The sequence below is a fragment of the Hemitrygon akajei genome, unplaced genomic scaffold (genome assembly GCF_048418815.1).
Source record: "Hemitrygon akajei unplaced genomic scaffold, sHemAka1.3 Scf000065, whole genome shotgun sequence".
NCBI classification, from domain to species: Eukaryota; Metazoa; Chordata; class Chondrichthyes; order Myliobatiformes; family Dasyatidae; genus Hemitrygon; species Hemitrygon akajei.
Window position 1 is genome coordinate 919,536 of NW_027331951.1, and position 24,931 is coordinate 944,466.

Below are 24,931 nucleotides of genomic sequence, written 5' to 3' on the forward strand. Positions count from 1 at the left end.
AAATGGAGAGAGCTGGAGATAGGAGCGAAATTGATGCGGTTAGAGGTATTTACTTCCTCACACAGGAGAGAGGGAGAAGCGAGTGAGGGGTGCAGATAGAAAAACGACAGATAGAAGTTGATGGAGCTTTTGTGAGAACTGGTGAAATCCGTCTGCTGGGCTGACGTCACTGCTATTTTTATTTTTTTGCTGTCTGTATGCCGGCCCAGTCAGTGTAGCCGCACGATTCAATTCTTCTCTGAATACTGACAACCCCCACCTTATGTTCTCATGGGCGAAGAGAGTCAACTCTTAGATACGGCTCAGCCTGTGTTGGTTTCCTGTAAGCTTCAATATCTAAACATTCGCTATCTTTCTAAAGTACTACACAGTCTAAAATGACAATCTATTGTTTGCCGTCTTCTCGAGGGAGGGGGCTCGCTTTCTTCGGAGTGTGTTCCGGGTAGTGTTCGGGGTGCCCCTCAAACTTCCATATTTCTTCTCCCTCAATCGTCCCCTCCCTGCAAACTTCCTCCCTCTCTGCTGCGATTCTCTCTCCTCCCTCTATTCCTTGTCTCACCACCCTGTCCGTTTCTCTGTCTCTCTCTTTCTCCTGCTTTCGCCAGTTTGCTCGCCCACTGTATTCTCACTCTCTCCCCTTAACTTCTCTGCAGGATTCAGGTATCTCTATGTTGACCCCCTCTCTCCTCACATCGCCCCTTCCTGACCCCTGTATACCACGTCTGTTTCCTTTCCTTCCGCGCAAACTGGTCTCTGTTTCTCCCCACCTTCACTACTCTTCCTCCAGCCACTCTCATCGCTCCAGACCAACCCCCTCTCACAACCCTCAATCTCCCTCTTCCCCAGCACTTCCTTCCCCCTGTTCTCGGCTCCTCTCTTATCAGCTGCTCGGTATGGTGTTTGTTTGTCTCGCTGAGCTCAGAGACGCAGAGGATCTTCGACAGAATGACGACAGCGAGACTTACATGACAATGCAGCTCGTAAGAGCGGACTCACCGTCTCCATCGAGAGGTGAGTGGGGCAGAGACTAGGGGGGAGGGTGCATCAGTTTTTTTCTCACCCAAGAGTGTGTGATGGGACGGGTGTGAATGGATCATCACTCTGTGTCTCACCGCGTAATGCGTGATGGGACGGTGTGGAGGGAGATTCACTCTGTGACTGACCCCGGAGTGTGTGACGGGACGGTGATCAGGAGCTTGAAAACTGTGTCTGTCAACGGGAGTGTGTGCTGGGACGATGTGGAGGCAGATTCATTTATGGATGAGCCCGGTAATGATGGTTCAGACGGTGCCGAGGCGCTCTCCTCTCTCTCTCTCTCTCTCTCTCTCTCACTCTCTCTCTCTCTCTCTCTCTCTCTCTCTCTCTCTCTCTCTCTCTCTCTCTCTCTCTCTCTCTCACTCTCTCTCTCTCTCTCTCTCTCTCTCTCTGTCTCCCTGCTTTCACATATAATCTCGCTCTCTGTTTTCTCACTCTCTCCCTAATTTATCCCCTAATACATTCTCTCTCGCCTACATCCCCCTTTCTCTCCGCAGTAACCCACAATCTCTCTTTCCGCCAAGCCCTATCCTTCTCCCCTCTGTTTTCCACACTCTGACTAATCTTCCTCCAGCCACTCTCATCGGTCCAGACCAACCCTCTCAAACCCTCAATCTCCCTTTACCCCAGCAGTTCCTCCCCCTGCCCTCGGCTCCTCTCTTTATCAGCTGCTCATCTGGTCTTTGTTTGTCTCGCTGAGCTCAGAGACGCAGAGGCTCCTCGACAAGATGGACGACAGCGAGACTTACATGAATGTGCAGAACGTAAAACCGGACACACGGTCTCCATCGAGAGGAGTGGGGAAGAAACGGAGGGAGGGAGTTCAATCTCTTTCTGACACCGGGAGTGTGTGATGGGACGGTGTGGAGGGATCTTCACTTTTGTCTGAGCCTGGGTATGTGGCTTCTCTTTAACTGTCTCTCTGTCTGTCTGTCTGTCTGTCTGTCTGTCTGTCTCTCTCTCTCTCTCCCTCTCTCCTCTCTCTCTCTCTCTCTCTCTCACACACACACACACACACCACACACACACACACACACACACACACACACCACACACACACACACACACACACACACACACACACACACACACACACACACACACCCGCTCCAGCACATCGCTTGGCCACACCGCATCCCGCATCCCTCACCGCTACCACCCTTAGCCACTCGCTCCCGCCCCTCCATTTCCAAAGGCCCCATTACCGTTCACCTTTCCCCTTACTCACTGTGGAGGATGTAACTGTTCCCCACTATCCAGTAAGCGGCGCTTTTCCCGGGAAAGCGACAGACGGCCCGATCGCATTTCAGTCCGGTAACGTTCTCTGTGAGCGGGAGAGTGTGGGAAGAGGGAAAGTGGGGTAAATAGGGAGAGGAGACAAAAAGTGGCTTAATGAGGAGGGCCGTGAGATTGAAAGGCAGAGGAGAGAGAGGCAGTGGAGGAAAAAGGAAGAGAGAAAATGATAGACAGAAGGTGATGGAGGGTCTGAGAGAACTGCTGAAGTTCGTTCTGTTGGGCTGACGTCGCTGCTATTTTTATTTTTTGCTGTCTGTATGACGGCCCAGTCAGCGTAGCCGCACGCTTTCAATACTTCTCTGAATTACTGACAACCCTCAGCTTATGTTCTCATGGGCGAAGAGAGTCAACTCTCAGATACGGTCAGCGTGTGTTGGTTTCCTGTAAACTTCAATATCTAAACATTCGCTACCTTTCTAAAGTACTACACAGTCTAAAAATGGCAATCTATTGTTTGCCGTCTTCTCGGAGGGAGGGGGCTCGCTTACTTAGGAGTGTGTTCCGGGTAGAGTTCGGGGTATCCCTCAAACTTCCATATACCTTCTCCCTCAATCGTCCCCCTCCCTGCAAACTTCCTCCCTCTCTGCTGCGATTTCTCTCTTCCCTCTATTCTTTGTCTCACCACCCTGTCCGTTTCTCTGTCTCTCTCTTTCTCCTGCTTTCGCCAGTTTGCTCGCCCTCTGTATTCTCACTCTCTCCCCTTAATTTCTCTGCAGGATTCAGTTATCTCTATGTTGACCCCATCTATCCGCACATCGCCCCTTTCTGACCCCTGTATACCACGTCTGTTTCCTTTCCTTCCGCGCAAACTGGTCTCTGTTTCTCCCCCACTCGCACTATTTTTCCGCCAGCCACTCTCATCGGTCCAGACCAACCCCTCTCAAACCTCAATCTCTCTTTACCCCCCAGCAGTTCCTCCCCCTGCCCTCGGCTCCTCTCTTTATCAGCTGCTCATCTGGTGTTTGTTTGTCTCGCTGAGCTCAGAGACGCAGAGGCTCCTCGCCAAGATGGACGACAGCGAGACTTACATGAATGTGCAGAACGTAAACCGGACACACCGGTCTCCATCGAGAGGAGTGGGGAAGAAACGGAGGGAGGGAGTTCAATCTCTTTCTGACAACCGGGAGTGTGTGATGGGACGGTGTGGAGGGATCTTCACTTTTGTCTGAGCCTGGGTATGTGGCTTCTCTTTAACTGTCTCTCTGTCTGTCTGTCTGTCTCTCTCTCTCTCCTTCTCTCTCTCTCTCTGTCTCCTGCTTTCAACTATAATCTCGCTCTCTGTTTTCTCACTCTCTCCCTAATTTATCCCCTAATACATACTCTCTCACCTACATCCCCCTTTCTCCTCCGCAGTAACCCACATCTCTCTTTCCGCCAAGCCCTATCCTTCTCCCCTCTGTTTTTCCACACTCTCACTAACCTTCCTCCAGCCACTCTCATCGGTCCAGACCAACCCCTCTCAAACCCTCAATCTCCTTTACCCCCCAGCAGTTCCTCCCCCTGCCCTCGGCTCCTCTCTTTATCAGCTGCTCATCTGGTCTTTGTTTGTCTCGCTGAGCTCAGAGACGCAGAGGCTCCTCGACAAGATGGACGACAGCGAGACTTACATGAATGTGCAGAAGCGTAAAACCGGACACACGGTCTCCATCGAGAGGAGTGGGGAAGAAACGGAGGGAGGGAGTTCAATCTCTTTCTGACACCGGGAGTGTGTGATGGGACGGTGTGGAGGGATCTTCACTTTTGTCTGAGCCTGGGTATGTGGCTTCTCTTTAACTGTCTCTCTGTCTGTCCTGTCTGTCTGTCTGTCTCTCTCTCTCTCTCTCACACACACACACACACACACACACACACACACACACACACACACACACACACACACACACACACACACACACACACACACACACACACACACACACACACACACACACACACCCGCTCCAGCACATCGCTTGGCCACACCGCATCCCGCATCCCTCACCGCTACCCCCCCTTAGCCACTCGCTCCCGCCCCTCCATTTCCAAAGGCCCCATTACCGTTCACCTTTCCCCTTACTCACTGTGGAGGATGTAACTGTTCCCCCACTGCCCAGTGAGCGGCGCTTTTCCCGGGAAAGCGACAGACGGCCCGATCGCATTTCAGTCCGGTAACGTTCTCTGTGAGCGGGAGAGGTGTGGAAGAGGGAAAGTGGGGTAAATAGGGAGGGGAGACAAAAAGTGGCTTAATGAGGAGGGCCGTGAGATTGAAAGGCAGAGGAGAGAGAGGCAGTGGAGGAAAAAGGAGAGAGAGAAAATGATAGACAGAAGGTGATGGAGGGTCTGAGAGAACTGCTGAAGTTCGTTCTGTTGGGCTGACGTCGCTGCTATTTTTATTTTTGCTGTCTGTATGACGGCCCAGTCAGTGTAGCCGCACGCTTTCAATAATTCTCTGAAATAGTGACAACCCCCCAGCTTATGTTCTCATGGGCGAAGAGAGTCAACTCTCAGATACGGCTCAGCGTGTGTTGGTTTCCTTTAAACTTCAATATCTAAACATTCGCTACCTTTCTAAAGTACTACACAGTCTAAAATGTCAATCTATTGTTTGCCCGTCTTCTCGGAGGGAGGGGGCTCGCTTACTTAGGAGTGTGTTCCGGGTAGTGTTCGGGGTATCCCTCAAACTTCCATATACCTTCTCCCTCAATCGTCCCCTCCCTGCAAACTTCCTCCCTCTCTGCTGCGATTTCTCTCCTCCCTCTATTCTTTGTCTCACCACCCTGTCCGTTTCTCTGTCTCTCTCTTTCTCCTGCTTTCGCCCAGTTTGCTCGCCCTCTGTATTCTCACTCTCTCCCCTTAATTTCTCTGCAGGATTCAGGTATCTCTATGTTGACCCCATCTATCCGCACATCGCCCCTTTCTGACCCCTGTATACCACGTCTGTTTCCTTTCCTTCCGCGCAAACTGGTCTCTGTTTCTCCCCACTCGCACTATTTTTCCGCCAGCCACTCTCATCGGTCCAGACTAACCCTCTCACACCCCTCAATCTCCTCTTCCCCAGCACTTCCTCCCCCCTGCTCTCGGCTCCTCTCTTTATCAGCTGCTCATCTGGTGTTTGTTTGTCTCGCTGAGCTCAGAGACGCAGAGATCCTCGACAGGATGGACGACAGCGAGACTACATGACAATGCAGCTCGTAAAACCGGACTCACCGTCTCCATCGAGAGGTGAGTGGGGCAGAGACTAGGGGGGAGGAGCATCAGACATTTTCTCACCCCAAGAGTGTGTGATGGGACGGTGTGAATGGATCATTCACTCTGTGTCTCACCGCGTAATGTGTGATGGACGGTGTGGAGGGAGATTCACTCTGTGTCTGACCCCGGGAGTGTGTGATGGGACGATGTGCAGGGAGATTCACTCTGTGTCTGACCCCGGGAGAGTGTGATGAGACGGTGTGGAAAGAGCTTCTCTCTGTATCTGACCCTGGGAGTGTGTGATGTGACGGCTTTGAGGAAGCTTTACCGTGGTCTGACCTCGGGAATGTGTGATGGGACGGTGTGGAGGGAGCTTCACACTGTGTCTGACCCCGGGAGTGTGTGATGGGACGGTGTGGAGGGAGATTCACTCTGTATCTGACCTCGGGAATGTGGATGGGACGGTGCGGAGGGAGCTTCACACTGTGCCTGAAACCCATACTGTTAAAGGTCTAGATGGGTTAGATGTTGTTAAATGTGTTCAGGAAAGTTTTCCTAAATCAATATATAGATATACCAATTAGAGTGGATTCAATAATAGATCTCCTATCAGGAAATAATTTAGGGGAAGTGACGGAGTTGTGTGTAGGGGAACATTTTGATTCCAGTGATCATAATGTCATTAGATCAATTTGATCTTGGATAAAGATAGATCTGGTCGTCCGGTTGAAGTACTAAACTGGATAAAGGCCAAATTTGAAGAAATGGAGAAAGTATCTAAATAGCGTAGATTGGGACTGGATGTTCTCTGGCGAGGATGTGATTGGTAAGTGGGAGGCCTTCAAAGGAGAAATTTTGAGAGTGCAGAGTTTGTATGTTCTGTCAGGGTTAAAGGCAAAATGAATATGAATAAGGAACCTTGGTTCTCGAGGGATATTGGAACTCTGATAAAGAAGAGAGAGATGTGTACATCTGTAGGCAACAGAGGGGAGATATAATTCTTGATGAGTATAAAAAAGAGTAAGAAAATGCTTACGAAAGAAATCAGGAGAGCTAAAAGAAGACATGAGGTTGCTTTGGCAGTCAGGAGAAGGATAATCTTAAGATTGTCTACAGGTATGTTAAGAAAAAAAGGATAGTAAGTGATAATGTTGGTCCTGTTGAACATCAGAGTGGTCGGCTGTGTATGGAAACAAAAGAAATGGGGGAGATGTTAAGTGTTTTCTTTTGCATCTGTATATACTAAAGAAACTGGAATAGAGTCCATGGAAACAAAGCAAACAAGTAGGGAGGTGTTGGAACTGATACAGATTAAAGAGGAGGAGGTGCCTGGTTTCTTGAGGCAAATAAGAGTAGATAAATCCCACGGCCTGACAGGTATTCCATTGGACCTTGAAGGAGACTAGTGTTGAAATTGCAGGCGCCCTGGCTGAAATATTTAAAATGTCGATTTCCACGGTTCAGGTGCCGGAGGATTGGAGAATAGCTCATGTAGTTCCGTTGTTTAAAAAACAGCTCAAAAAGTAAGCCGGAATTTATGGGCCGGTAAATTTTAGGTAAATTAGGTAGTAGGTAAATTATTGGAAGGAATACCAAAAGATAGGATCTACAAGTATTTGAATCGACAGGGATTTATTAGAATCTTTGAGCGTGATAGGTCATGTTTAACCAATCTATTAGAGTTTGTCGAGAAAGTTACCAGGAAAGTGGATGAAGGGAAGGCAGTGGATGTTGTAAACATGGACTATAGTAAGGCCTTTGACAAGGTCCCGCATGGGAGGTTAGTTAGGAAAATACAGTCACGACGTATACATGGAGAGGTAGTAAATTGGGTTAGACATTGGCTCAATGGGAGAAGCCAGAAAGTGGTAGTGGAGGATTGCTACTCTGATTGGAGGCCTTTGACTGTGGTGTGCCACTGGATCATTGCTGGGTCCATTGTTACTTGTCATCTATATCAATGATCTGAATGATACTGTGGCAAATTGGATAAGCAAATCTGCTGATGATACAAAGATGGGAGGTGTAATGGACAGTGAGGAAGGTTGTCAAAGCTTGCAGAGGGATTTGGACCAGTTGGAGGAATGGTGAAAAAATGGCAGAAGGAGTTTAATGCGGACAAGTGTAAGATATTGCTCTTCGGAAGGTTAAGCCAAGGTGGAACATAAAGGGAAATGGGAGGAGACTGAGGAGTGCAGTAGAACAGAGGGATCTGGGAGTCCAGATATATAATTTCCTAAAACTGCGTCACAGGTGGATGGGGTCGTAAGGAGATATTTGGTACATTGGCCTATAAAGATCAAAGTATTGAGTATAGAGTTGGAATGTTATGGTGAGGTTGTATAAGACCGAATTTGGAGTATTGTGTGTAGTTTTGTTCACCGAATTACAGGAAGAATATTAAAAAGGTTGAAAGAGTGCAGAGAAGGTTTACAAGGATGTTGCCGGGTCTTGCGAAACTTGTGTTACAGAGAATGGTTGTATAAGATAGACTTTATCCCTGGAGCGTAGATGAATGAGGGGGATTTGATACAGGTATGAAAAAAGATGATGGGTATAGATAGAGTGAATGCAAGCAGGCTTTTCCCACTGAGTCTAGGGGAGAAAAAAAAACAAAGGTCATGGGTTAAGAGTGAAGGGGGAAAAGTTTAAAGGGAACGGGGTGGGGGGGTTCTTCACGCAGGAAGTGGTAGGAGTGCGGAATGAGCTGCCAGATGAAGTGGTGAATGCCTGCTCACTTTTCACATTTAAGAAAAACTTTGACAGGTACATGGATGAGAGGGGTATGCAGGGATATGGCCCAAGGGCAGGTCAGTGGGACTAGGCAGAAAAATGGTTCGACACAGCCGAGAAACGCCATAAGGCCTGTTTCTCTGCTGTCATGTTCTCTGTTTCTATGGACCCAGGGAGCAGGTAATGGGACGGTGAGGCGTGAGTGTCACTCTGTGTCTGACCATGAATGTGTGGCGACGGGACGGTGTGGAGGAAGCTTCACTCTGTGTCCGACCGCGAGGGGGGTATGCTGGGACAATGCGTGACTTAGCTGTACTTTATGTCTCACTCCGGGAGTGGATAGTGCGACAGGAGATTCACTCTGTGTCTGTCCCCGGAAGTGTGTCACGGGACGGTGATTAGTAACTTGACTCTGTGTCTGACCCCCGGAGTGTGTGCTGGGACGGTGTGGATGGATTTTCATTTATGTATGAGCCCGGGAATGGTTGGTTCAGACGGTGACGAGGCGTTCTCTCTCTCTCTCCCTCTCTCTCTCTCTCTCTCTCTCTCTCTCTCTCTCTCTCTCTCTCTCTCTCTCTCTCTCTCTCTCACTCTCTCGCACACACACACACACACACACACACACACACACACACACACACACACACACACACACACACACACACACACACACACACACACACATCCAGTAGATCGAATAGACTCACAACTACCCTTATTGCCATTATCCTCCCTCACCATTCCCAAAGCCCTGACAGAAGGTGATGAGGGTTTGAGAGAAATGCTGAAGTCCGTCTGTGGGCTGACGTCGCTGCTATTTTATTTTTCGCTGTCTGTATGCCGGCCCAGTCAGTGTAGCCGCACGCTTTCAATACTTCTCTGAATTACTGACAAACCCAGCTTATGTTCTCATGGGCGAAGAGAGTTAACTCTCAGATACGGCTCAGCGTGAGTTAGTTTCCTGTGAACTTCAAGATCAAAATGTTAGGTTTCTTTCAAAGGAACTGAACAGTCTAAAATGGGAATCTGTCGTTCTGACGTCTTCTCGGAGGGAGGGGGCTCGTTTATTTCGGAGGGAGATTGCGGTTTAACCCGGGGCCGTGGTTTCCAGAGCACAGTGGACTGAAGCCCCAGTGAAAAGCAGAGCAATGGGAAAGCGGACGCTCAAACCAGGAATCTGTCATCGGTTAAGACCAACCCCTCTTCCACACTCATTCTCCCTCTTCCCCATCACTTCCTCCCCCTGCTCTCGGCGCCTCTCTTTATCAGCGGCTCATCTGGTGTTTGTTTGTCTCGCTGAGCTCAGAGACGCAGAGGATCCCGACAGGATGGACGACAGAGAGACTTACATGAAAATGCAGATCGTAAAACCGGACTCACGGTCTCCATCGAGAAGTGAATGGGGCAGAGACGGAGGAAGAGTGTTTCAATCTCTTTCTGACCCAGGGAGTGTGAGATGGGACTGTGTGGAGGGAGTTTCACTCTGTGTCTAAACCAGGGAGAGAGTGATGGGATGGTGCGGAGGGAGATTCACTCTGTGTCTGACCCCTGGAGTGTGTGATGGTACGGTGTGAAGCCCTCTCCTTCCGAGTGAAAAGAACACCTCCTCTCTCTCTCTCTCTCTCTCTCTCTCTCTCTCTCTCTCTCTCTCTCTCTCTCTCTCTCTCTCTCTCTCTCTCTCTCTCTCTCACACACACACACACACACACACACACACAACCCCACGGGAAAGCGACAGAAGGCCCGGTCACATTTCAGTCCGGTAACGTTCACTGTGAGCGGGAGAGAGTGGGAAAACAATGGGTAGAGAGGGAGGGCAGCCGGAAAGAAAAGCTGAGTGAGGAGGTCTGTGAGACATAAAGGCAGTGGACTGAGGGAGAGTGGAGGAAAATGGAGAGAGCTGGAGATAGGAGCGAAACTGATGCGGGTTAGATGCATTCACTTCCTCACACATGAAGAGAGTGAGGGGAGAGTGAGGGGCGCAGAGAGAAAAAACGACAGATAGAAGTTGATGGAGCTTTTGTGAGAAACTGCTGAAATCCGTCTGTTGGGCTGACGTCGCTGCTATTTTTATTTTTTGCTGTCTGTATGACGGCCCAGTCAGTGTAGCCGCACGATTTCAATACTTCTCTGAAATACTGACAAACCACAGCTTCTGTTCCCATGGGCGAAGCGAGTCAATACTCAGACACCACTCAGCGTGTGTTGGTTTCCTGTAAACTTCAATATCTAAATGTCCGCTGTCTTTGATCAGTACTACACAGTCTGAAAAGGACACTCTATTGTTCAGACATCTTCTCGGAGGGAGGGGGCTCGCTTACTTCGGAGGGTGTTGCGGGTTGCCCCGGTGCAGTGGTTTCCAGAGCACAGAGGGTCTGAAGCCCCGGCGATAAGCAGAGCAATGGGAGCACTGAAGCTCAAACCAGGAATCAACTGTCGGTTGGGGTGGGGGAGGGGTATTCGTTGCAAATCTGTCTGACAATAAAGCCTATGAATGAGTCAATATATATCCGCCGGTCTTTACCTCCCTGCTCACACATCATCCGTCACTCTTCCCCCGCTGCCAATCCTTTCCCTCTCCCTACTTCTCATCCTATGTCCCACCAACTTCCAGAATCAATCTCTCTCAACCATCCCTTCCCTGCATATCTGCTCCCTCTCTGTAGCGCTCTCTCTCTTCCCTCTCTTCCTTCGCCCCTCCTGGTCCGTCTCTCTCTCTCTCTCTCTCTCTCTCTCTCTCTCTCTCTCTCTCTCTCTCTCTCTCTCTCTCTCTCTCTCTCCTGCTTTCCCCCGTTAGCTCTCCAGCTGTGTTTTCACTCTCTTCCTAATTTCTGTACAGGGATCCACCTGCTCTATTTCGACCCCTCTCTCTCCCCACTTAACCCCTTTCTGAACACTGTATACCAGGTCTCTTTTTCTGCCAAGCCCTATCCTTCCCATCAATCTCGCCTCCCTCTGTTTCTCCACACTCTCACTACTCTGCAGCCAGCCTCTCTCATCGGTCTGGAACAGACCCTCTCATACACTCAAGTCTCCCTCTTTCCCAGCACTTCCTCCCCCTGCTCTCGGCTCCTCTCTTTATCAGCTGCTCATCTGGCGTGAATTTGTCTCGTTGAGCTCAGAGGCGCAGAATCCTCCTCGACAGCAAGACCTACATTAATATGCAGCTCGTAAAACCGGACTCACGGTCTCTATCGAGAGGAAATTAGGGCAGAGACAGAGGGAGGAAGCTTCAATTTCTTTCTGACCCAGGGAGTGAGTGTTGGGACAGTGCGGTGTGAACATCACTCCGCATCTGAACCCAGGGGTGTTTGGAGGGACGGTGTGGAGGGAGCTTCTTTGTCTGACCCCGGGAGTGTGTGATGGGACGGTGTGGAGCGACGTTCACTCTGTGTCCGACCCCGGGAGTGTGTGATGTGACGGTGTGAGGGGAGATTCACTCTGTGTCCGACCCCGGGATTGTGTGGCGGGATGGTGTGGAGGGAGATTAACTCTGTGCCTGACCTCGGGTGTGTGTGACGGGATGGTGTTGAGGGAGATTCACTCTGTGTCTGACCCAGGGAATGTGTGATGAGTCGGTCTGGAGGGACCTTCGCTCTGTTTCTGACCCCGGGATTGTTTAATATGGAGGTTTGAAGGGAGTTTCACTCTTTGTCTGATCCCCAGAGTGCGTGATGGGACGGTGCGGAGGGAGAGTCACTCAGTGTCCGACCTCGTGAGTGTGTATTGTGACGATGTGGAGGGAGGTTTACTCTGTGTCTTACCCCGAGGGTGTGTGATGGGACGGTGTGGAGGGAGATTCACTCTGTTTCTGACCCCGGGGCTGTGTGATGCGACGGTTTGGAGGGAGATTCACTCTGTTTCTGACCCCGGGAATGTGTTATGGGACGGTGAGAATGGAGATTCACTCTGTGTCTGACCCTGGTAGTGTGTGATGCGTCGGTGTGGAGGGAGCTTCGCTCTGTGTCTGACCCCGGGAGTGTTTATTAGGGAGGTGTGAAGAGAGTTTCACTCTGTGTCTGATCCCCAGTGTGTGTGATGGGACGGTGTGGAGGGACATTCACTCTGTGTCTGACCTCGGGAGTGTGTGATGGGACGGTGTGGAGGGAGCTCACTCTTCTGTGTCCAGCTGAACATGATGTACTTAATTTCAAGTCATTCCCTGAACCCCCTGCCGGGGCAGATCTAGGTCAGGTTCATCTTTGCCGGTTTAACCCTCTTTAGCTGACGTGTCCAATCCTGTCGAGAGATCTCAGAGCAAACTTACAGTTGCCACTAACGATTCCCTGTTTGAGAATAACACGGAGGGAACGCGTGAGAGATGCGATGACGGGGAAATTCCCTTTGATTTTCCGTGCGGAGCGTTGCGTGTCGGTGTGGTGAAGAGTGAAGACAGTGGGAGAGACGGTGAGCAGGGAGCGCGGTATAAACCCTTAAGCCCTCTCTCCCTTTTCTAACCCCACTGTATTTTTCCTCTTTCCCCTTCTCTCATCTCCCTGCCCTTCTCTCACCCCGTCTCCTCTCGCCGACTCTGCACTGCCGCTCCCTCACACTATTTCCCCTACTGACTCCCACGGTGCCCTTCTATTCGCCTTCTCTCATTGTCCCCGTCTCTCCTTTATCACAGTTACCGTCTCTATCATTCCTGGTTTCTCCATCGCACTCTTTTTCTCTCTCTCTGTTATCTCTCATTCCAACCCGCCCACACCTCCAGTTCTCTCTGTCCGTTTGACGCTCATCTCCCCTCGCTCCTTCCCCTCCTTTCTATCCACTCCTCTGTCCCACTTCACGACGCTTTTTTGCCCTCTGAAATTCCCTTGTTCTCTCTTCCCTAACCCTCTCCCATTCTTCTACCCTTCCACGCTCTCCCCTCTCATTCCGCTCTCTCACACCTCTCATTCCTCTCTCCCCGACACATTTCTCCCCTCCCTCCTCCCACTTTCTCCCCATTCTTTCTCTCGCACTATCATACCCAATGCCCACATCGCGCTCTCCCCACTCTGCCTATCGTTTTCACCTTCACTCTATCCCCACGTGCCTGTCCTCTCTCTCCCCTCTTCTCCCTCACACTCTGCCGCTGTCTCACGCCTTCTCTCCCCCTCACGTATCCCTCTCTCTCTTCTCTCAACCCATCTCTCTTCTGTCTATCACCGACTCCCTCCCCTATTCCCTACCGCTCTCACTCTTTTCGTATCCGCCTGTCCGACTCTATCCCCCAGACGGTCTGAACTCCACTGATTCAGCGCTGAACGTTCGGAAAGAGGAACCGCACATCGATGAGGATGAAGATCCTCCCATTTCCTCGGGACCTGGCGGGCTGTCTACCGCAGCACAAACAGGTCAGAGTTCACAGTGATGACGTCATTCTGGAGGGGTCGCGTGCCATAATATGAAGAGTCCGTGTTTCCAATGCATCTGTCTCGACCACGTCCACTGTCAGCTCAGTCCATAGACTGACCACCGTCTGGGTTAAAAAAAAAATGTTCTCACTCGGCTCCGCAATTAAATCCCTTTCTCCTCTCACCTTAGCCCTGTGCGCTCTGGTCCTCGAGAGTGTAGGATCAGATGTATGGGAGAAGGAAGAAAAAGAAGACAGTAAATTTCTTTGTACTGTTAGAGATAAACAGAGAGAAAGAGGTGGAAAATTTCTTAAATGTATTTATTTTACTGCTAGGAACATTGTAAGAAGGGTGGATGAGCTTGGAGCGTGGATTGATACCTGGAAAAATGATGTTGTAGCTATTAGTGAAACATGGTTGCAGGAGTGGTGTGAATGGCAACTAAATATTCGTGGATCTCTTTGCTTCAGGTGTGATAGAATCGGAGGGACAAGAGGGGGAGATGTTGCGTTGGTTGTCAGAGAACAAATTACAGCGCTGCTCTGGCAGGATAGATTAGAGGGCTCGTCTAATATATTATAGATGTATTATAGACCACCCAATGGAGAGCAAGAATTGGAGGAGCAAATCTGAAAAGAGAGAACAGATATTTTTTAATAAGCACAGGGTTGTGATTGTGGGAGATTTTAATTTTCCACACATAGACTGGGAAGCCCATACCGTAAAAGGGATGGTTGGTTTGGATTTGTAAAATATATACAGGATAGATTTTTTGCAGCATTGTATAGAGGTACCAATCAGAGAAGGGGCAGTGTTGGATCTTCTATTAGGGAATAAAATATGTCAGGTGACGGAGGTATATGTTGTGGGGGAGCACTTCGGTCCAGTGATCACAATGCCCTTAGTTTCAATATAATTATGGAGAAGGATAGGACTGGACACAGGGTTGAGATTTTTTATTGAAGAAAGGCTAATTTATAGAAGATGCGAAAGGATTTAGAAGGAGTGGATTGGGACAAGTTGTTTTATGCGAAAAATGTAATAGGGATATGGAGGTCATTTAAAGGTGAAATTCTGAGGGTAAAGAATCTTTATGTTCCTGTTAGGTTGAAAAGAAAACTTCAAAGTTTGAGAGGGCCATGGTTCTCAGGGGATACTGGAAACTTGGTTAGGAAAAAGGGAGATATGTACAAGAAATATAGGCAGCATAGAGTAAATGAGGTGCTCGAAGAACATAAAGAATGCAAACTTAAGAAAGAAATTAGAAAAGCTAAACGAAGATACGAGGTTGCAAGTATGGGGAAAATAAATCCGAAGGGTCTCGACAGTTATATGAATAGCAAAAGGATAGTGAGGGATGAAACTGGTCCCTTAGGGAATCAGAGTGGACAGCTACGTGCGGAGCCGAAAGAGATGGGGGAGATTATGAACAATTTATTTTCTTCGGTATTCACTGAGGAGAAGAATATTGGATTGTGTAAGATAAGGTAAACAAGTAGTGAAGTTATGGAAACTGTGACGATTGAAGAGGAGGAAGTACTGGCGGTGTTAAGGAATATAAAAGTGGATAAAACTCCGAATCCGGACCGGATATTCCTTAGAACCTTGAAGGAGGTTAGTGTAGAAATAGCAGGGGCTCTGACAGAAATATTTCAAATGTCATTAGAAACGGTGATTGTGCCGGAGGATTGGCGTATTGCTCACAATTGTTTAAAAAGGGTTCTAAAAGTAAACTTAGCAATTATAGGCCTGTCAGTTTGACGTCAGTGGTGGGTATGTTAATGGAAATTATTCATATAGATAGCATATATAATTATCTGTATATTGAGGGTCTGATTAGGAACAGTCAACATGGATTTGTGCGTGGACGGTCATGTTCGACATATCTTATTGATTTTTTTGAAGAGGTTACGAGGAAAGTTGACGAGGGTAAAACAGTGGATGTTGTCTATATGGACATCAGTAAGGCCTTTGACAAGGTTCCGCATCGAAGGTTAGTTAGGAAAGTTCAATCGTTAGGTATTAACATTGAAGTAGTAAAGTATATTCACAAGTGGCTGGATGGGAGATGCCATTGAGTAGTGGTGGATAACTGTTTGTCAGGTTGGAGGCCGGTGACAAGTGGTGTGCCTCAGGGATCTGTACTGAGTTCAATGTTGTTTGTCTTATACATCAATGATCTGGATGATGGGGTGGTAAATTTGATTAGCAAGTATGCAGATGATACTAAGTTAGGTGGCGTTGTGGATACTGAAGTAGGTTTTCAAAGTTTGCAGAAAGATTTAGGCCATTTAGAAGAGTGGGCTGAGCGATGGCAGATGGAGTTTAATGTTGAAAAGTGTGAGGTGCTACATTTTGGTAGGAATAATCCAAATAGGACATACATGGAAAATGGTAGGACATTGAAGAATGCAGTAGAACAGAATGATCTGGAAATGGTGCATAGTTCCCTGAAGGTGGAATCTCATGTGGATAGGGTGCTGACGAAAGCTTTTGGTATTTTGGCCTTTATAAATCAGAGCATTGAGTGTAGGAGTTGGGATGTAATGTTAAAATTCTACAAGGCATTGGTAAGGCCGAATTTGGAGTATTGCGTACAGTTCTGGTCACTGAAATATAGTAAAGATGTCAACAAAATAGAGAGAGTACAGACAAGATTTACTAGAAAGTTGCCTGGGTTTCAGCACCTAAGTTACAGGGAAAGATTGAAGAAGTTAGGTTTTTATTCTTTGGAGCGCAGAACGTTGAGGGGGGACGATAAAGTTAAATAAAATTACGAGAGGGATAGATAGAGTTGACGTGTATAAGCTTTTTCCATTGAGAGTAGGGGAGATTCAAACAAGAGCACATGAGTTGAGAATTATGGGGCAAAAGTTTAAGGGTAACATAAGGGGGAATTTCTTTACTCTGAGAGTGGTAGCTGTATGGAATGAGCTTCCAGTAGCAGTTTTAGAGGCATATTCGGTATTGTCATTTAAAGCAAAATTGGATAGGTATATGGACAGGAAAGGAATGGAGGGTTATGGGCTGAGTGCGGGTCGGTGGGATTAGGTGAGAGTAAGCGTTCGACAAGGACTAGAATGGCCGAGCTGGCCTGTTTACGTGCTGCAGTTGTAATATGGTTATATGGTTATGTGGCTATTCTGCATGTCTGGAGAAAATAACTGTACGCGTTGACCGTTCGTGGTTTTATACGTCTCTGTAAGGTCATCACTACGCTCCAAGAATTAAAGTCCCAACCTGCCCGACCTCTCTCCTTAGATCAGTCCCCTGAGTCCGGCAACATCCTCGTTCTCCTCCTGCTCTCTCATCCACTCTTACATTACCCACCCCACACTCTCTGACCCACTCCTACCCCATTCTCCTCCTTTGCTCGCGTCCGGTTTCTCCCCTACCACTCTCCTGCAAACTCCTACAAATCTATGGCCTTCTTTCTCCACATCCGTCCCACTCTTCTCCGTCCGCCCACTCTCCCCCACTCCCACCCCACTCTCTCCTCTCCCTATTTCCTCTCCCACCCTTTCTCTCGCCCCTCTCTCTCCTTCTTCGTTCTCTCTAAAACAGCCTCCGTGTTTCCTCAATTCTCTCCTTCGTCGCCATCGACTCTCACTTCAATCCTCCGCCCTCTAGCTCCCGATACCCCGGACCTGAGGAACGTCTGTGCTCGTTCACCCTGCCTGCGCCCATCGTGGTTTTATACAACTCTGTAAGGTCGCCCCTGCGCTCCTAGGAATAAAGTCTCGAATTGCCCGATCTTTCTCCATGCCTCACTCCACCGAGTCCAACATCCACGTGAACCTTCCAGCACAGTGACCTTTCCTATATCAGGGCCACCAACAGTGAACAAGAGCGGCTTCATTGTACATCTGCAACGTGACCTCCCGACTCCTGTACCATCATCTTCCACAGCAGTGTACCATCTGAGACCTTGTTAAATTCTAGGTAGATTACATCTACTCCCCGTGCCTGATCAGTCCTTCCCGATCATATTACCCCGACAACTCTCCCTCGGTCTCAGGCCATCCGTATCTCTCCCTCCTCCAACTTCCACCCTCCGGATCTCCGCCCACCCTCCCTCTCTCACCGCTCCTTTCTATCCTCGTCCCTCCCTTCCTCTCTTCCATCTCCCAGAGTGATCTACCATCTGGGATCTTGTGACAGCATTTGTCGGTGTACATTTTACCAACCAATCAGGCCAAACAGGTCCTCAGCAATCAAATCGATCAGTCTAATCTCCCCTGGCCCCACCCCCTGATACAGAGGAGCCCAACAATAGCTCATTAAAGACCCTCTCCATCACGTCTGGTACACTGCCCTGAACAGCCGCCCTGTTGTCTTACTCCAAAGATGGAAATCTTACATGTCTACATCCATGGACACTGTCTACATTTCCTGCTGTCACCGTGAAGCAACCAGCATAACCAGAGAACCCCACCCAACCCACCCCGACTCACTCCCATCGGGGAGAAAGGTACGAAAGCACGTCCCACCAGTCTCAAGGACGGCTTCTGCCACGTTTTTATCGGAATATCGAACGGCCCCCTAGGACAACGTGGAGGGAGCTTCACTCGGTGTCTGACCCCAGTCGTGTGTGATAGGACCATGGGGTGGGAGCATCACTGTGTGTCTGACCCCAGGAGTTTGTGATGGAACCGTGCGGAGGGAGATTCACTCAGTGTCTGACCCCCAATCTTCTGTGTCCAGCTGAACCTGGTGTGCTGTACGCGGAAGTTAATTTCAAGACCCTCTCCACAACCCGAGTCCGGACAGTTCGAGGTCAGTTTCATCTACGTTAATTTGTCCCTGTTTAGGTGACGTGTCCAATCCTGTCGAGAAATCTCAGGCAAACGTACAGTTGACCCTAATGATTCCCTGTTTGAGAATAACACGGAGGGAAGGCAGGAGAGATGCGAAGGTTGGGGTTGGAGATTCTCTGTCTGACGATCGGTGCGGTGTGTTGCGCCCTGGGAGGGGCGGATGTGAGGTAGCGCCGTGGGATGGAGTGTGGAGGGAGTGCTTTGGGAAGACGACATGGTATGCAGAGGAAGGCGCAATGAGGAGAAAGCGATGTGGGGAAGGGGTGGTGGAGATCAGTTAGATTCGTGTTGTTGTAGTGAGGAAGCAGGACTGTGGGTTAGACGCTGAGAAGGAGCGCGGTATTAAACCTTAACCCCCTCTCCCTTTTCTAACACCACTCTCTTTTCCCTCTTTCCCCTTCTATCACACCGTCTCCTCTCTCCCTCCATCCCCTGTCCCTCCCTCACACTATTTCTCCTACTGTCTCCCACTTTCCCGTACCCTTCGTCCTCTCTCATTGCCCCTACTCCCACCAGTCTCTCTTCTATCACAGTCACCGTCTCTACCACTCACGATCTCCCTCTCTATCGCCCTCTCTCTCTCCTCACTCTTATACCCCGTCAACCCCGCCCGTTCTTCCTATCTCTCTCTGTGTCTCGGTTTGCCGCTCATCTCCCCTCCACGCTTTCTCTTTCTCTCCATCCATCTCTCCCGCTCCACGACACTCTCCCCGCTCGCTCTTTCCCCTCTCACTGAAATTATCTTGTTATCGCTTCCCCATCCCTCTCCCACCTCCGCCCGCCTTCCCTCTCCCTTCTCATTCCCCTCCATTCATCTCTCACACCTCTCACTCCGCTCCCCCCGACACAGTCTGCCCCCTCTCCCCTTTCTCTACCCGTTCATTCTCTCGCATTTTCCTGTCCAATGCCCACATCGCGCTCTCCCCTCTCTGTCCATCGTTTTCGCCTTCTCTGTGTCTCCACCTCTCTGTCCTCTCTCTCTCCCCGCTCTCCCTCACCCTCTCTCCCGCTACCTCATACGCTCTATCCCTTCACTTGCCCCTCTCTCTTTTCTCTGTCTCCGCGACTCTCTGCCCCATTCCCTACCGCTCTCACACTCTTCCTAATCTGCCTGTCTCTCTCTCTCCCCCAGACGGTCTGAACTCCACCTACTCAGTGCTGACCATTCGGAAAAAGAAACCCCGCATCGATGAGGGCGAAGATCCTCCCATTTCCTCGGGACCCGGCGGGCTGTCTACCACTGCACAAACAGGTCAGAGTTCACAGTAATGACGTCATTTTGGAGTGGTCAGTCTCATACTCCCAAGTGTTTGTACTCCATCTGCTTGGACCACTTCCTCTGTCAGCTCGTTCCATAGACTGACAACCATCTGGGTAATGAAGGGATGTCACACGGGTCCCAATTAAATCCCATTCCCTCTTCAACTTAGACCTGTGCGCTCTAGTCCTCGATTCTCCAAGTCTATGGAAAATAACTGTACGCACTCACCGCTCGTGGTTTCATACGCCTTTGTATGGTCATCCCAACACTCCAATAATTAAAGTCCCAACCTGCCCGATCTCTATCTATAAATTTCTCCCTCCAATCCGGCAACATCCTCGTTCTCCTCCTTCTCTCTGCCCTACTCTCACTGCCCCATCTTCCCACACTACCCACCCCTCTCTCTCTGCCCCGGTCCTACCCCAGTCGCCTCCTCTACTCGTTTCCCGATTCTCCCCAACTAATCTACTACAAACTTTTCCCCATCTATTCCCCTGTTTCTCCCCATATCCCCACTCTTCCCCCTCCGCCCCACTCTCCGTCTCTCTCTCCAACCCTATGCTCTCACTCTCACTTCCTATTTACCCCTCTCGTCCCTGTCTACCTCCTTCCTCTATAACACCACTCCCTCACACATCTCTCTCCTTCCACGCCATCGACTCTCACCTCAATCCTGTGCCCTCTGGTTCCCGATACCCCGGACCTGAGGAACCTCTGTTCTTGTTCACCCTGCCTGTGCACCTCGAGGTTTTATACAACTCTGTAAGGTCACCCCTGCGATACAAGGAATAAAATCCCGACCTGCCCAACCTCTCTCCATGTCTCACTCCCCCAATTCCAACATACTCATAAACATTCCGGCATCGCGGCCTTTCCTATAACAGGGCGATCGACACTGAACAAGAGCGGCGTCACTGTACATCTGTAACGTGACCTCCCGACTCCTGTACTATCATCTTCCAGAGCAATGTACCATCTGAGCCTTGTTAATGTCCAGGTAGATTACATCTACTCCCCGTGCCTGATCTGTCCTTCCCGAGCAAATTAGCCCGACAACTCTGTCTGGTCTCAGGCCATCCAGTATCTCTCTCGTTCCTCCATCTTCCACCTTCAGAATCTCCCCCCTCCCTGTCTCTCTCACCGCTCCGTTCTTTCTTCGTTCCTCCCTTCCTTTCTTCCATTTCTCAGAGTGCTCTACCATCTGGGACCTTGTAACAATAATTGTTAAAGTCAGTGTGCATTTTATCAATTAATCAGGACAAACAGGTCCTCTGCAATCAAATCGGTCAGTCTAATCTCCCCTGGCACCACCCCCTTATACAGAGCAGTCCAACAATAGCTCATTGAAGTCCCTATCCTTCACGTCTACTGCACGGCCCTAATCAGCCGTTCTGCTGTCTTACTCCAAAGATGGAAATCTGACCTGTTCTCTCCGTGCACACTGTCTACATTTCCTGCTGTCTCCGTGAAGCAGCCAGTATAACCATAGACCATCACCCAACCCAGCTGCACTCCCTCCCATCGGGGAGAAAGGTACGAAAGCACGTTTCAATCGGATTATAGAACGGCCACCTAGGACGATCAGACGGACTCCTGACCTCACGATCTACATCGTCCTGGCCTCTTGTACCTTATCGTCTGCCGGCACTGCCCTCTCTCTGTAACTGTGACTCTTTATTCTGCAGGGCCTCTCCTGTTTGTGATGTATATAGAAACACTGAAACATAGAAAACATACAGCACAATGCAGGCTCTTCGGCCAAAAAGTTGAAACGAACACGTCCCTACCTTCGAACTACCAAGGCTTTACCCAGAACCCTCTATTTTTCTAAGCTCGATGTAGCCATGCATGAGTCCTATGAAAGACCCTATCGGTTTCGCCTCCACCACCGCTTCCTACAGCCTCACCACTGTCTGAGTAAAAAAAAAAGGACACCTCCTCAGTACCTCCTTCCAAGCGCCTTAAAAGCATATCCTTTTCTGCGAGCGATTTCAGTCCTGGGAAAAATCCTCTGACTATCCACCCGATCCATGCCTCTCCTCATCTTATACACCTCTATCAGGTCACCTCTCATCCTCCGTTGCTCCAAGGAGAAAAGGCTGATTTCACTCAACCTATTCTCATAAGGCATGCTCTCAAATCCAGTAAACATTCTTGTCAATCTCCTCTGCACCCTTTCTATGGATTCTACGACTTTCCTATAGTGAGGCGACCAGAACTGAGCACAGTACTCCAAGTAGGGTATGTCCAGGTTCCTATATAGCTGCAACATTACGTCTCGGCTCCTAAATTCAATTCCACGATTGACGAAGGCCTAAACACCGTACGTCTTCTTAAACACAGAGTCGACCTGCGCAACTGCTTTGTGCTAGGACACCAAGATCCCTCTGATTCTACACAGTGTCGAGAGTCTTACCATTAGTAATGTAATCTTCCATCGTATTTGACCTACCAAAATGAACCACTTCACACTTAGCTGGTTTGAACTCCATATGCTATTTCTTAGCCCGGTTGTGCACCCTATCAATGTCCCGCTGTATCCTCTGACAGCCCTCCAGCTATCCACAACACCTCCAAACATTGTGTCATCAGCAAACTTAAGAACCATTCCTCCACATCTTCAGCTAGTTCACTTATAAAAGTCACGAAGAATAAGGGTCCCAGAATTGATCCCTGATGCCCTCCACTGGTGACCGATTTCCATGCAGAATATGACCCGTCTACAACCACTCTTTGCCTTCTGTGGGCAAGCCAGTTGTGGAGCCACAAAGCAATGTCTCCTTGATTCCATTCCTCCTTACTTTCTCAGGAAGCCTTGCATGGGGTACCTTATAAAATGCATTGCTGAAATCCATATACACTGCATCAACTGTTCTTCGTTATCAATGAGTTTAGTCACATCCCCACAAAAAATCAACCAGTCTCGTAAGGCACAATCTGCCCTTTACAAACACATGCCGATAAATCCTAAACATATTATTCCTCTCCAAATGTTCAAAAATCCTGCCTCTCAGGATATTCTCCATCAACTTACAAACCGCTGAGGTAAGACTCACTGATCTATAATTTCCTGGGCTATCTCTTCTCCCGTTCTTGAATAAACGAACAACATCCGCAATCTTCCAATCCGCCGGAACCTCCCACGTCTCCATTGATAATGCATAGACCATTGACAGAGCCTCAGCAATCTCTTCCCTCGCCTCCTACGGTTGCCTGGGGTGTATTTCGTCCGGTACCGATGACTTATCCAATGTGATGTTTTCCAAATGCTCCATTACATACTCTTTCTTAACATCTACATGCTTAGGCCTTGCAGTCTGCTGCAAGTTATCACTAATCACTAAGATACTGATGTAAAGTGTTCATTAAGTAGCTCCTATTGTCTTATTAAATATTTATTGTGATCTTATGGTCGTATGGTATCTCCACAGCTGCGCAAGAACGGGAGTCGAAAGTGAAGATCGGAAATAGACCGTACCGTCTGATCTGCCTACTCTGCCTAGTTACGTTCGCCCCCATCGTGACTGTGGTCGGTCTCTCGATCCATGGTGAGTGGAAAGATCTCTGGATGGAGTCAGACCGTAAGCAAAGAGAGTGCAATATATAGAAATTGTAAAACACAACTATGAAACCAACACCCGCCTTATCGTAACACCGATGGAAGAAGGCAGAGTTCATGAAGATTAGGAAGCAAGGATCAGATGGATCTATTGAGGAACGTAGGTTAGAAAGAAAAGAGATGAAGAAGGCGCTGTTGACAGACAGAAGGAAGCAAGGGAAGGCCTTGGTGAGTGGGGTAAAGGAAAACTCCAAGGCATTCATCAATTATATGAAGAACAAAAGGATGACAGGAGTGAAGGCAGGAGCGATTATAGATAAATGTGGGAAGATGTGCCTGGAGACTGTGGAAGTGAGCGAAGTCCTCACCAATGAGAGGGAACTTGATGACGGTGAGGACAATATGAGGGAGTTTGATGTTCAGGAGCATGTTGATACTAAGAGAGAGGAGCTGTTGTAGTTGATTAAATACATTCAGACAGATAAGTCACCGCAGCCTAACAGAACATTCCCCAGGCTGCTTCACGAGGGGAGAGAAGAGATTGTTGAGCCTCTGAGTAGGATCGTTATGTCCGCGTGGTCCACGGGAATATTCCGGGAGGATTGGAGGGAGGCGCATTTTGCCCTCCTGTTCAAATAAGGAGGTAGGGATAGTCCGGGTAATTATAACCCAATGAGTGTTCTGTCCGTGGTGGAAAAGCTGTTGGAAAAGATTCTTAGAGATAAAACCAATGGTCATTTAGAGATCATGGTCTGAACAGGGACAGTCAGCTTGGTTTTGTGAAGGGCAGATCGTGTCTAACAAGCCCGATAGAATTCTTTGAGGAGGTGACCAGACATACAGATGAGGGTAGAGCAGTGGTTGTGATCTACATGGAATTTAGTAAGGCATTTGACAAAGTTCCACACAGGAGAGCTTATTTAGAAAGTCAGAAGGCATGGGATCCAGGGACGCTTGGCCAGTTGGATTCACAATGGGCTAGACTGGAGAAAGCAGAGTGTAGTGGTGGAGGGAATACAGTCGAATTGGAGGGCTGTGACTAGTGGTGTTCCACAAGGATCGGTTCTAGTACCTCTGCTTTTCGTGATTTTATTAACGACATGGATTTGGGGGCAGAAGTGTGGGTGAGCAAGTTTGGAGACTACACAATGTTTGGTGGTCTTGTTGGATAGTGTTACGGATTGTCGAAGATTGCAGAGAGAATTTGATAGGATGCGGAAGTGGGCTGAGAGGTGGCAGATGGAGTTCAACCCGGAGAGGTGTGAGGTGGTACACTTTGGAAGGGCGAACTCCAAGGCAGAGTACAACGTAAATGGCAGGGTACTTGGTAGTGTGGTGGAGCAGAGGGAACTGGGGGTACATGTCCACAGATCCCTGAAAGTTGCCTCACAGGTAGATAGGATAGTTAAAACTATTATGGTTGTTAGCTTTCATAAGTCGAGGGATAGAGTTTAAGAGTCGCGAGGTAATGATGCAGCTCCATAAAGCCCTGGTTAGGCCACACTTGGAGTACTGGTGTCCTGTTCTGATATCCTCACTGTAGGCCGGCTGTGGAAGCGTTGGAAAGTGTGCAGAGGAGATTTACCAGGATGCTGCATGGTTCAGAGTGTCTGCATTATGATCAGAGATTAAGGCAGTTACGGCTTTACTATTTGGAGGGAAGGTGGATGAGACAAGACAAGGTAGAGTTATACAAGATATTAAGAGGAATAGATAGAGTGGA